The following is a 12852-nucleotide window of genomic DNA, read 5'->3' as shown; positions in this document are numbered from 1 at the left end:
AAGGGGTTGTGTTCCGACCGCTGGTTGGTGGAGACATTTTGACTATATTCTGTACCTGCGTTGTCGCGTAATGAGTCATATGACGCGCCGCGTTAGCGCATCCGGAAGTCATCCGGGGCGCGCAGCGCGTAACGTAAGCATAACAAGTCATGTGACTTGTTAATAAAACTTTTCATTGGTTCATTTTACTTTTCTTATTGTAATGATGAAAGGCTTGGTCATATGACCTAAAAATTACGCTTTTCATTACTTCCGAACATTATTTTTTCTTAAATATATGTTATAATGTTCCAGGCTAATGTACTTTCCCGGAAATTTTACAACTGTCCTGCAAGTAAAATATATTCTTTTTTCGACAAAAAGAGCGTTTCTTCGTCCCATGACGGAGCCGTTGAGCAAAAGAGGGTCGACCTGCTGTCTTAGTCGCCGATACGCCTGAATATGAGATTCTTATCGATCACTTTATGTTGCAGGAATAGAAAACACAACAGCCCTTGACCATTTATCTTTACTGCGTTCCTTCGTATTATACCTTTTACCCTTCATGTAATTGGTCTGCTTTATTTCACTTGCCTTTTAATGATTCTAAAACAGTCACTATTATTAAAAACTTTACCAATGTATATACTACTACCATGTTTTCTTTTAAAAACCTTTATTGTGAAAATTTCATTATACAAATACGAGCCTATAACCACGTGGGCCTGCCACAGAGCAAACTGTAATCGTATATGATGAATAGACATTTACACTGTAGAGGAACGTAACGGGCGGGCCATTAGGTTGCAAGAACTAAGGTGTCTGACAGTTACGGAATCAGTGGACGTACATTTTATAATTAAAATACGACAGGGCCAGTTACAATAAAATTATCTAGATATACATTTGCGGGCAAGTACCATGGGTGACGTTAATTCGAACTTTCAACAGTACAGTAATCAATAACACATCAGAACTTAATATCAATAGGGATGTCGAAATATTCAATCAATTCTCGTCCCCGCCCGCCATGTGCTTCAAAACTGCATACGTATCTCGTGATTTCAAGGTTCTGCAACCAGTACACAACAAGGAGTTACGAGTCCCATTTATTCCGGCGCCATTTTGGGCGAGGACGGGCAGGTCCAGGATATAGTCAAAATGTCTCTACCAACCATCGACTATGATGATGTTCATATGCTGTATTTATTAGAGTAACACTCATCTGTCCACATGAAATTAATTTGCCACAATCTAAACATGTCATTTTAATCTTTCCAAAGTTCTTCTAAATATTTGGGACCGTTTCCCTTGCCTCTGAAGCTCTCAGTGCCACTTCTTTGATGAATGTACTAGCAGGTCAGGGGTTCTCCTCCAAATCTCTCTTTTATGCAGCACTATAATTAATTGGTGCCACCTCTCCATATGACGATGCATGGTATAGTTACCACAACTATATATTTTTTCGGTTCCTCTGGAGAGTTCATCGTGGCAGATGAAGCGTGTAACGTACCGGGCATTTACCTTTTTTTGCATGTACAGGAAAGGAAAAAAAAATCGAGCGTCCGAGTTCTAAGGTGTCCCAGGGCCATTTTAGTGGACCAGGCCCAAATCCAAAGAACAGGCCGCCATTTTGAGAGTCCTCTTGCAGCCGCCTGTCGCTGTAGCATCAAGAGCAGCCGAAACTCAGCTGAATGGCAACTGAAACGGTAAAGGGGCGCCCCACTACAGCAGACGAGCCTCCACCTAGGAAGGCCCATTCACGCCGGCTCCCCCCCCCTTCGGGCACCCCACGCCGTTATTCGGAGCAGTATTGTAGGATGGCCACACCAGTGCGGCAACTTGCTAGACATCACCTCGGTGGTAACCGAATCTCAACGCCTTGTGGTGTCTTCTATTAAAAAAACATTGTTATGCTGCCTTCGACCTATTCGCCGCAAGTGCGCACACAACTCAACTGCATAGCTTGCTAGACACCACCTCGGTGCCATCCGGATCTTGGAATGTCAGCACCTTTTGGTGTCTTCTCTTCAGAAAATATTGTTGCGCTGCCTTTGGCCCCATTCGCACATCAGTCCGCTACTGACGCCATCTCACAGGCTAATGGGGCGCCCCACGCCGACTTTCAGCATTGTAGAATGACCACACCAGTACAGCAACTTGCTAGACATCACCTCGGTGCCATCCGGATCTCGGCGCCCCACTGCAGATGAAGTGCCTCTCAACTATGAAACCACCACGGTGAAATCCGGATCTTGGCGCGTTGTGCTGCCTTCGGCCTATTCGCACATCGGTCCGCTACTGACGCCATCTCACAGGCTAATGGGGCGACCCACGCCGAGTTTCAGCATTGTAGGATGACCACACCAGTACAGCAACTTGCTAGACATCACCTCGGTGCCATCCGAATCTTGGCATCTCAACGCCTAGTGGTATCTTCCATACAAAAAATATTGTTACGCTGCCTTTGGCCCCATTCGCACATCAGTCCGCAACTTAGACATCACCTCGGTGCCATCCGGATCTTGGCATCTCAGCGCCTTGTGGTGTCAGTCAGAAAATATTGTTGCGCTGCCTTTGGCCCCATTCGCACATCGGTCCGCTACTGACGCCATCTCACAGGCCAACGGGGCGCCCCACGCCGACTTTCAACATTGTAGGATGGCCACAGAAGTGCGACAACTTACTAGACACCACCTCGGTGCCATCCGGATCTTGGCGCGTTGTGCTGCCTTCGGCCTATTCGCACATCGGTCCGCTACTGACGCCATCTCACAGGCCAACGGGGCGCCCCACGCCGACTTTCAGCATTGTTGGATGGCCACACCAGTGCGGCAACTTACTAGACACCACCTCGGTGCCATCCGGATCTTGGCGCGTTGTGCTGCCTTCGGCCTATTCGCACATCGGTCCGCTACTGACGCAAACTCACAGGCCAACGGGGCGCCCCACGCCGACTTTCAGCATTGTAGGATGGCCACACCAGTGCGGCAACTTACTAGACACCACCTCGGTGCCATCCGGATCTTGGCGCGTTGTGCTGCCTTCGGCCTATTCGCACATCGGTCCGCTACTGACGCAAACTCACAGGCCAACGGGGCGCCCCACGCCGACTTTCAGCATTGTAGGATGGCCACACCAGTTCTGCAACTTGCTGGACACCACCTCGGTGCCATCCGGATCTTGGCGCGTTGTATTGCCTTCGGCCTATTCGCACATCGGTCCGCTACTGACGCCGCCTCACGTGCCAACGTATTTTCTCCGCATTTTATACCCTATGCCGCATAACAGGTCATGTGACTTGTTTATAAAACTTTTCATTGGTTCATTTTACTTTTGGTTTCCTAATGATGGAAGGCTTGATCATATGACCTAAAAACAACACTTTTCATTGGATGAAAACTTTTTTTTTTCCCAAACGATGAAAGCCCCACCTTGTTTCTGGATGTTTCAGACTAAACTGGCGTCAGCATGAGAGCACCACCATCTCGTAGCTCCGTCGTGGTCATTCCGCGAGCAATCATGGCAGCCGCTCCCCACCAGAAGCCTGCAGGAGTCGGGGCCCCCAAAACTTTTGATGAATTCTCAAGGCGGAGGGGACGCTTTCGAGAATGGGGTCCAAGACCTAGCAGACAAGCGTCCGATTTCCAAGGTGTCCCAGGGCCATTTCAGTGGACCAGGCCCAAAAAGGAAAGAGCCTGCCGCCATTTTGAGAGTCCTGTGACAGCCGCCTATCGCTGCACCGCAAGAGTGGGCGCAACTCAGCTGAATTGCGGCTTTTGACACAGTGGACCAAAAACGGACGGAATGGCAACTGAAACGGTAAAGGGGCGCCCCACTACAACAGATGACACTCCACCTGGAGAGGCCCGTTCACGCCGCCTCCCCCGGGGCGCCCCACGCCGTTATTCGGAGCAGCATTGTAGGATACCAAAACCAGTGCGGCAACTTACTGGACATCACCTTGGTGCCATCGTTCTGCTGCCTTGGAACTATTCGCACAACAGTTTGCTACTGATGACCCACCCCCCGCGACGCCCCACGCCGTTATTTGCTGGGTGGCAACTTACTAGACATCACTTTCGTGTCATCTAGATTTCGGCGCGTTCTGCTGCCTTGGAACTATTCGCACAACAGTTTGCTACTGATGACCCACCCCCCGCGACGCCCCACGCCGGAAATCTGGACGTTGTGCTGCGTTGGGACTATTCGCACAGCCGACCGCTACTTGGTTGTTTTTCCCTAAAAATGTTTATATGTTATTACTATTTTTGTTTTCTTGTATATATTTATAAATTATTAAAGTTTTATAATCTTACTACTTTGTCGGAGTGCTATATATTTTTAATGTGACACATAATTGTAAAAACTTTGATGTACAAAGAGTCATCCCTGGAATCTTCCGCTTCACGCTCGGTCCCCTCCCCAATCACAATACAGGATGGTTTTCAGATAATAGCAACGCTTCTGCTGTGACGGATCTCATCGAGTGTGGGCCTTGATCTACTATAACTCCTTTGAAGAGGGGTGATTCTTTACAGCTGTGGCCATAAACTACATCTGCAGGGCTAGCTAGCTGATAGTCAGAGGGTGCGGTAGTGAATAGGGCGAAAGGGAGGTGTCGGGCGGGCACAGGGTGTGATTCTCAGGGAAGAGCAGCGCAGATGGGGGGAGGTTTATTACCCATGCATAAGACAGAGAGCGGGGGTGACCACTGCCTGGGTGAGATGCTTGCGAGGGTGGGGAGCCATGCTAAGGATCGACAGCGTGCACAGAGTGGGTCTGGTCAAGGCATCTAAAATGGCTGCCGTGCACGACAAAAGTGTGGCATTTGAAAAAAGACAAGATGGCGCAGACAATGTTTTTCAACACTTCCTGATTTCCTTCGAATCGAACGTTAACAGACGTTGGGGCATATTACCAAAGTTAAGCGATATTTATCCCTAACGATGCATTGCAAAGATTTTTTTACCGTCAGAAATTATCGCAGATAAACCTTGCTATTATCAAGGTTTATCGCAAATACGATAAAAAACGACCGCAATGCATTAATATCGCTGAAAACTCAGCGATATTCATGCATTACCGAGCTAATGCTCTTAGCCATGTTATCCACCTCCCATTGGATAACATGGCTAAGAACTGCTCAGGGCAGCTGTTACTTTTTGGAGATATTCGCGCTTATCTCGAATATTTCCAAAAGTTGATAATAGGAGATAGCGATGTTAGCGACTGTTTCCAGTCGCTAACATCTTGGCATGCCCACTTTGCATGTCATTAGTGATAAATATCACTCACATGCAAAGTGGGGCCCAAGATGGTCGCTATCTCCTACTAGCCGTCGCTAACTGGTGTTAGCAACAGCTAGGTAATACAGATATAATTTTATCTCCGCGAAGCGGAGCGCTGTTACAGATATATATCTTGTTTTTGAACGTTAATTTCTCAAAATGCACTGAAGCACATATATTGAGACCTAGCAAAGGCACATCGGGCTACCAGTCCCTAATATTTTACCAAGTTTCGTGCAAATCCATTCAGCCGTTCGATTATTATTATTATTATTTTTTTTTGCCCCGCGGGGCCCTTTTAAAACCTCCACATCAAACCTAGGGGGTCAGCGAGGATCTACTATGCCCCCTTATGGTCATTTGCCCCTTCGCTTTGGCCTCCTCTTGTCTCTCGATCCTACCGAGAGACAAGATGGCGGCCGCTACGTACTGTTTGGAATGTTTACCGACACCGGAGAGCCAATCAGCTTCGCTTCGCAAAGCTCCGTAACGCGAAAAGTACGCGAAGCGGTGCGCTGTTACAGATATATATCTTTTTTTGAACGTTAATTTCTCAAAATCCACTGAAGCACATATATTGAGACCTAGCAAAGGCACATCGGGCTACCAGTCCCTACAATTTTGCCAAGTTTCGTGCAAATCCATTCAGCCGTTCGATTATTATTATTATTTTTTTTTTTGCCCCGCGGGGCCCTTTTAAAACCTCCACATCAAACTTAGGGGGTCAGCGAGGATCTACTATTCCCCCTTATGGTCATTTGCCCCTTCGCTTTGGCCTCCTCTTGTCTCTCGATCCTACCGAGAGACAAGATGGCGGCCGCTACGGACTGTTTGGAATGTTGACAGACGCCGGAGAACCAATCAGCTTCGCTTCACAAAGCTCCGTTGCGCGAAAAGTACGCGTCCTGGAGCGCTGCCCGGTCCGCTGTTACAGATATATATCTTTTTTTAAACGTTAATTTCTCAAAATCCACTGTAGCACATATATTGAGACCTACAAAAGGCACATCGGGCTACCAGTCCCTACAATTTTGCCAAGTTTCGTGCAAATCCATTCAGCCGTTCGGGCTAAAAGTGAGGCCAACCGCCCTATGGAAAACTCAATGTTAAAAACACGTTTTGGGACCCCCCTTTTTTCTCGACCCCCCCTGGACGAACCCCCCCCCCCAATTTTCAGGGGCTGCTCAGAAACAAAATGTGCCATTTTCCTGAAAATTTCAGCCAATTCCGTCCACAAACGCCAAAGTTATTAGACATAGAATTTTCAAAAAACCCATAGAGAAAAAATCCTAACTATATATACCTACTGGCGACCGCCAGTAGGTAATATACATATATATACAACAAAAGCACCCTCGATTTGGACATGCACTCGAAACCAATTTAGTAAAGGCAAACAGGCATCCCAACCACGGAAAATCTTCTCTGCCTTACGCGTTTCGGAGTCACACTCTCCTTGTTCACAGGCATATCAGTACCGGCGCAGTAACATTCAAAAGGCACCATTACCAGCATGTCATTTATTGCTTTCTTTAATTGGCAGCAGGTGAGTTCAATGAATATTGCATGCTGGGAACTGTAGTGTAAGTACATGGCAGTTTCCTTTAGTAAGTTGTTCGGTGCCCTTTAAAATTATTCCCTTGGTAGGTGCTGCGTCTGCATACACATTATGATATTGTTTCCGGCCTTTGTGGGCCCCGAGAAAGGAATGCTCCGCAATTGTGCCATCTGGTTTCACCTCCGGAGACGTGAACAGTTCCGTGTCTCCATGGTCCCCTTTCCACAGTTCAAAGGGCGGTGCAAGTCCACGGCTGGATCGCCGTAATTTCTTTAAACAACAAAAGCACCCTCGATTTGGACATGTAGTCGATATATATATATATATCCTGTTATATGAAGTCTGGTATTAAAAGAAGAACAGTTTGAAAGCGTGTTAGAAGACCATAGGAGACTGTGTTAAAAAAAGTGTGCCAGACCTGGAGTTGGACGTGTTGAAAATTGTGTAACAATTCACAAAGTGTAATTGGCGGTTCGTATTTAAAAGGGAGTGTATTTTACTTAAAGTTCCTGGTATCAGCAGTCGATACATTTATTTTGCAGAAGTGAGGGAGAGTTCTGTTCTGAACAAAAGCGCTTTTAGCTTTGTTTGTTTCTTGAAATCTGTTTCCAAACGAAGAATTGAAGGCCAAGTTGAAGTTTGGGAGTTAGCTTGTGTGGGTGGGAACAGACATTGCCATAGGAAGGTACTGTGTTTGAAACAGTAAGGACCTGCGGTGTGCCAGCCCACATTCCGTAAAAGTGCATGTTTTGAGAAGCAGATAAATGCTGTTAGAAAGCTGTGTGAATGTTAGTCTGATTGTGGGAGTTTCCGTTCTTTTAAGAAAGGACGCAAGGTAGGGGGCTGTAAGCTTAGAAGCGCTGTGTAGTTGGACATTCTTGGATAGTAATGAATGACTGTCATTGTGGTCGCACTTTTCACCTGTGAGAAAAACTTCTGTATGCTCTTTAAGACAGGGATATGTAAATGGGAAAAACCACTGCTCGTGAATAAACGGGCTACCTTATATAATCACATACAACATGACAACCAACATGTGCACCTACCAGACACGACGACGCTACATACTGTGGGAAACCTGGCTAGCCATGTACACAAACAAAACATGGCATTGCAACTCTGCCTCACAATGCTGAATGCGGGGAGAGATGGGAGCAAAGTATGTGCGAAGGTGGTAAGTAATTATCGATAATAAAAGTATATAATGCAAAGTTTTGAGGAGATGTGCCGGACAGAGTTGAGTATGCAGAGCACAGACATGTACATGTCAACATACAATGATGGTCTATTGAGAGAAGTGGACAGTGGACGTAACCATGATAGTACAGTCAGTAGGGAAGATTACGGAATGGTTGCGAGTACGTGCATACCCCCCCTTAAATGTTTAGGGTAGACTAGGTGTAAGAATGTCTAGGTCCCGACAGTGGAACGGTGTGTTGATCCCACAATGGATGATGTTGGAACTGTATCTGAGAGTGGAGATGGAGGCACTCCCTTCAACCATCTGCAACCAACTCTAGGGCCCAACAGTGGAACGGTGTCTTGATCCCACAATGGACGATGTTAGAACTGTATCTGAGAGTTGAGATGGAGGTACTCCCTTTGACCAGCTGCAACCAACTCTAGGTCCTAACAGTGGAATAGTGTCTTAATCCCACAATGGACGATGTTAGAACTGTATCTGAGAGTGGAGATGGCGGTACTCCCTTTGACCAGCTGCAACCAACTCTAGGTCTCAACAGTGGAACGGTGTCTTGATCCCACAATGTACGATGTTAGAACTGTATCTGAGAGTTGAGATGGAGGTACTCCCTTCGACCAGAAGCAACCAAGTCTAGGTCCCAACAGTGGAACGGTGACTTGATCCCACAATGGACGATGTTATAACTGTATCTGAGAGTGGAGATGGAGGTACTCCCTTCGACCAGCTGCAACCAACTCTAGGTCCCAACAGTGGAACGGTGTCTTGATCCCACAATGGACGATGTTGGAACTGTATCGGAGAGTGGAAATGAAGGTACTCCCTTCGACCAGAAGCAACCAAGTCTAGGTCCCAACAGTGGAACGGTGTCTGGATCCCAGAATGGATGATGTTAGGACTGTATCGGAGAGTGGAGATGAAGGTACTCCCTTCGACCAGCTGCAACCAACTCTAGGTCTCAACAGTGGAACGGTGTCTTGATCCCACAATAGATGATGTCCGATATTACCTGCTGCTTGCTTTTGTCAGAAATTCGTGTGTTGAGGTGCATCCCACAGCTCTGGCTGTGAATAAATGCTTCAGAAAGCCTGAAGGGATTCCAATCCCCTTGCGCTCTCCTAAGACTTTGCTTTATTTGTTAGAGCATTCTATCCTCTAGTGGCAGAATGTTCAAATAGCCTTATAGCCCTTTGTAGCAGAGCAATAGTGGCTATTAAAGTCCCTCTCCCTTGTTAAAAGATCCTCGCCTGGCCTTTGATGCTGGAGAGAGCCTTTAATAGCTGGTATAGCCTGCTCCGGCGGGATATAAGGCTATAGTATACTTGCTTGAAGAAGTTTTTTTAGATGAGGTATAGGTTTAGTACAATGACCAAATTCATCTTGCAAGTCGAAAGAAACGGTGAATAGTGTAGACTGTGGACAGATAAAATCCCAATTCGAATTGTTTTGATTTATTTATTGTAGAGTTTTATGTAATTTATGTTGTTGTATTTTGTAAAGAGGGAGTGAGAAAAGGTATTGATGGTTGTGTGTGTGAGTACTGCCTTCAATTAAAAATGCAGACAGTAGTGTTCACAATTCAGTTTGAGTCGCTATTGTAGATGATGCAGTCCTGTAAGAGAAGAGATTGCTGTAGTTTGCTCGGTCTGCATTACTTATACGCATCATTGCAGGCTTCGCACACGTTTTATTTGCTTCGTGTATTGCAAACTGTACAGATCAAGTCAATGCCATGTGGCTGTGGGCCCTTGCTCTCTCTGGCCTATACTGCAGAATTCAGTATTCACATTTGCAAATGAGTCGGTATTGTAGATGATGCAGTCCTGTAGGAAAACACATTGCTCCAGTGTGCTCTGTCTGCACCACTCATATGCATCATTACAGGCTTTTCACACTCTATTTTGCTTCGCGTATTGCAAACTGTACAGATCAAGTCAAAGCCATGTGGCTGTGGGCCCTTGCTGACGGCTCTCTGTGGTCTACACTGCAGACAGCAGTGTTCACAATTGAGATTGAGTCGTTATTGTAGATGAGGTAGTCCTGTAGGAACAGACATTCCTCCAGTGCGTACTGTCTGCACCACTCATATGCATCATTGCAGGCTCTGCGCACTTTTTTTTGCTTCGCGTATTGCAAACTGTAGAGCTCAAGGCAATTCCATGTGGCTGTGGGCTCTTACGGACTGCTCTCTCAGGCTTACACTGCAGATAGCAGTGTTCACAATTGAGATTGAGTTGATATTGTGGAGAAGTGTGGCTCAATGGTTAGAGCGGCAGACCCTGATGCAGAGGTCTAGCCCGGGACCAGGGTTCAATTCCCCGCTTCGGCGGGTCTTGGGCTCAAAATTCCACAGACCTGATAATTCTCGCCTCAGTGCCTATTCCAATCATGGAGTCCCACTCTGCAACTCTGGGCAATAGCTTGCTTAATCTCCACAACGGCCCCCACAACGCTAAGGATGCCTGGCCTCCACCTTGGGGGTGCCCAGGAGTGGACACCTCACAGGGAAAGCCAGGATGGGTTCCACAGTGGTATTCGTACAAGCGCCTTGAGACCCTTGCGGGTGAGTAGTGCGCTATACAAGTATCAATTTACATTTATTTTACATATTGTAGATGAGGTAGTCTTGTAGGAAAAGACATTACTCCAGTGTGTACTGTCTGCACCACTAATATGTATCGTTGCAGACTCTGCACACGTTTTTTTTGCTTCGCGTATTGCAAACTGTACAGCGCAAGTCAATGCCATGGGGCTGTGGGCCCTTGCTGAACGCTCTTTCTGGCCTATTCTGCAGACTTCAGTGTTCACATTTGACATTGAGTCGGTATTGTAGATGATACTGTCCTGTAGGAAAAGACATTGCTCCAGTGCGCTCTGTGTGCACCACTCATACGCATCATTGCAGGCTCTGCACACGTTTTTTTGCTTCGCGTATTGCAAACTGTAGAGCTCAAGTCAATGCCACATGGTTGTGGGCCCTTGTTGATCACTCACCCTGGCCTACACTGCAGACAGCAGTGTTCACAATCGAGATCGAGTCGCTAATGTAGATGAGGTAGTCAGGAAAAGACATTGCTCTAGTGCTTACTGTCTGCACCATGCATATGTATCATTGCAGGCTCTGCACACGCATTTTTGTTGCTTCGCTTACGACACACTGGGCAGCTCAAGTCACCTTACGTAGGTGTGGGTCATTGCTGACTGCTCTCTGAGGCCAATACTACAGACAGCAGTGTTCACAATTCAGATTGATTTGCTATTGAAGATAATGCAGTGTTGATGGCAACAGATATTTCTCCTAGTACGGCCTGTCTACAGCATGCATTATTGCTGGCTGTGCACATGCTGAATGCTTTTGATGTGGCTATGTGAGTGCACTAGAACTGATGGAGTGTTTATGATATCATCTTTTTGTGTATTATTTCAGATCTATTGACTGTGTGTCAGTATACCACAAGTTGTGGTTCTTTTACAATAGAATTATTTCTGTATTATTTCACATCTACTGTCCCTACCTTACTGCAGCACAAATTATTGATTCTTTTAATATTGAATCTCTGTGTGTGATGCAATGATTACTGTTGTAGTTGATGCTAGCAGCAACCATTCCCTGAGGGCTGGTTTACACTCACCCCACACGCATCCAGCACAGACGTCACTGGATATGTGACCCTGGTAATAAAAAGGAGTCGATCGCACGTGCCCATATCCACTTCCACTATCTATCTGTGTCCGTGTGTTCACTATCTATGCATGATACTGTCTCTGAGCCATACTAGATTACGTTGTGCTGAGGACAGCGTATGCAACCATGTTACCTCTGGTATTGGAGAAAATTTCGGTAATGTAACTTTTATGTGTGTGGCTATCACAGGTGGAAGGCTACTTTACAGAGCATGAATACTGATGAAAATGATGGTTGCATGTTTTGTGTAGTGTAAGATGTTTATATTGCAAAAAGTTTAGAACAAAGCTCTCTAAAGAGAAGAGGTGTGTTTCATAAAATGCAGTACAGATATGATACTGACCAGGTCATGCGTGATGTAATATGTGACGTCATCAGCAGTGCATTGCGGGCGCGCGAGTTATAGTTAGCTGAACTAACTATAACGGGGTAATTTCAATGGTTTTGTATGAGTAAAATGTCCAGCTAACTATAACATGTGTGAAACCTATGGTTTTTTCAGTGAATTTCTAAGGTTTTTTAATTGCTAATTCCTAACTATAATGTGTGTGAAACCTATGGATTTTTCAGTGAATTTCTAAGGTTTTTTAAATGCTAATTTTTAACTATAACATGGCTAAAACCTATGGTTTTTTTCAGTGAATTTCTAAGGTTTTTTAAATGCTAATTTTTAACTATAACGTGGCTGAAACCTATGGTTTTTTCAGTGAATTTCAAAGGTTTTGTAAATGATAATGTTTAAATGGATTAATTGTTATTTTTTTATACTAATTTACTACATTATTTTAAACTATTTATTTTTAGATATTTTATTTTTTTAATTACATTACACAATTTTAATATGAATTGAAAAAAATGCTTTAAATATTGAAATTGTAATATATCTTTTTTATTTAATATTTTTTTAATTTATATATATTTTGTATAGCAGGCAATGATATCCTATGGAAGGAAATTCAAGTTACTGGTAAGTACAGTTAAATTTACTTTTCAGGAATAGTAGTGAGCTAGATTAGGGGATTAATTCCTCCTCAATCCTAAAGTCCCCTGTGAGCCAACTAGCCCACCAGGTACCTCCAGTATGCGCCAGGCATCTGTGTTTTGCAGAGAGTCGTTCAAAGGGCACGCCCCCTTTTTA

The 12852-nt window shown here is 45.3% G+C and overlaps 1 protein-coding gene across 1 annotated transcript in view; it reads right to left on the bottom strand.

Annotated features, from left to right (window-relative positions):
- Positions 1-12852, bottom strand: part of TEX9 (testis expressed 9) — a 573374-nt gene that overhangs the window by 337627 nt on the left and 222895 nt on the right. The window lies entirely within an intron of this gene.

Source organism: Lissotriton helveticus, chromosome 3_2, assembly GCF_964261635.1.
Source record: "Lissotriton helveticus chromosome 3_2, aLisHel1.1, whole genome shotgun sequence".
NCBI classification, from domain to species: domain Eukaryota; kingdom Metazoa; phylum Chordata; class Amphibia; order Caudata; family Salamandridae; genus Lissotriton; species Lissotriton helveticus.
The sequence above is the reverse complement of the archived record's forward strand: the minus strand, read 5'-3'. Positions and strand labels throughout refer to the sequence as shown.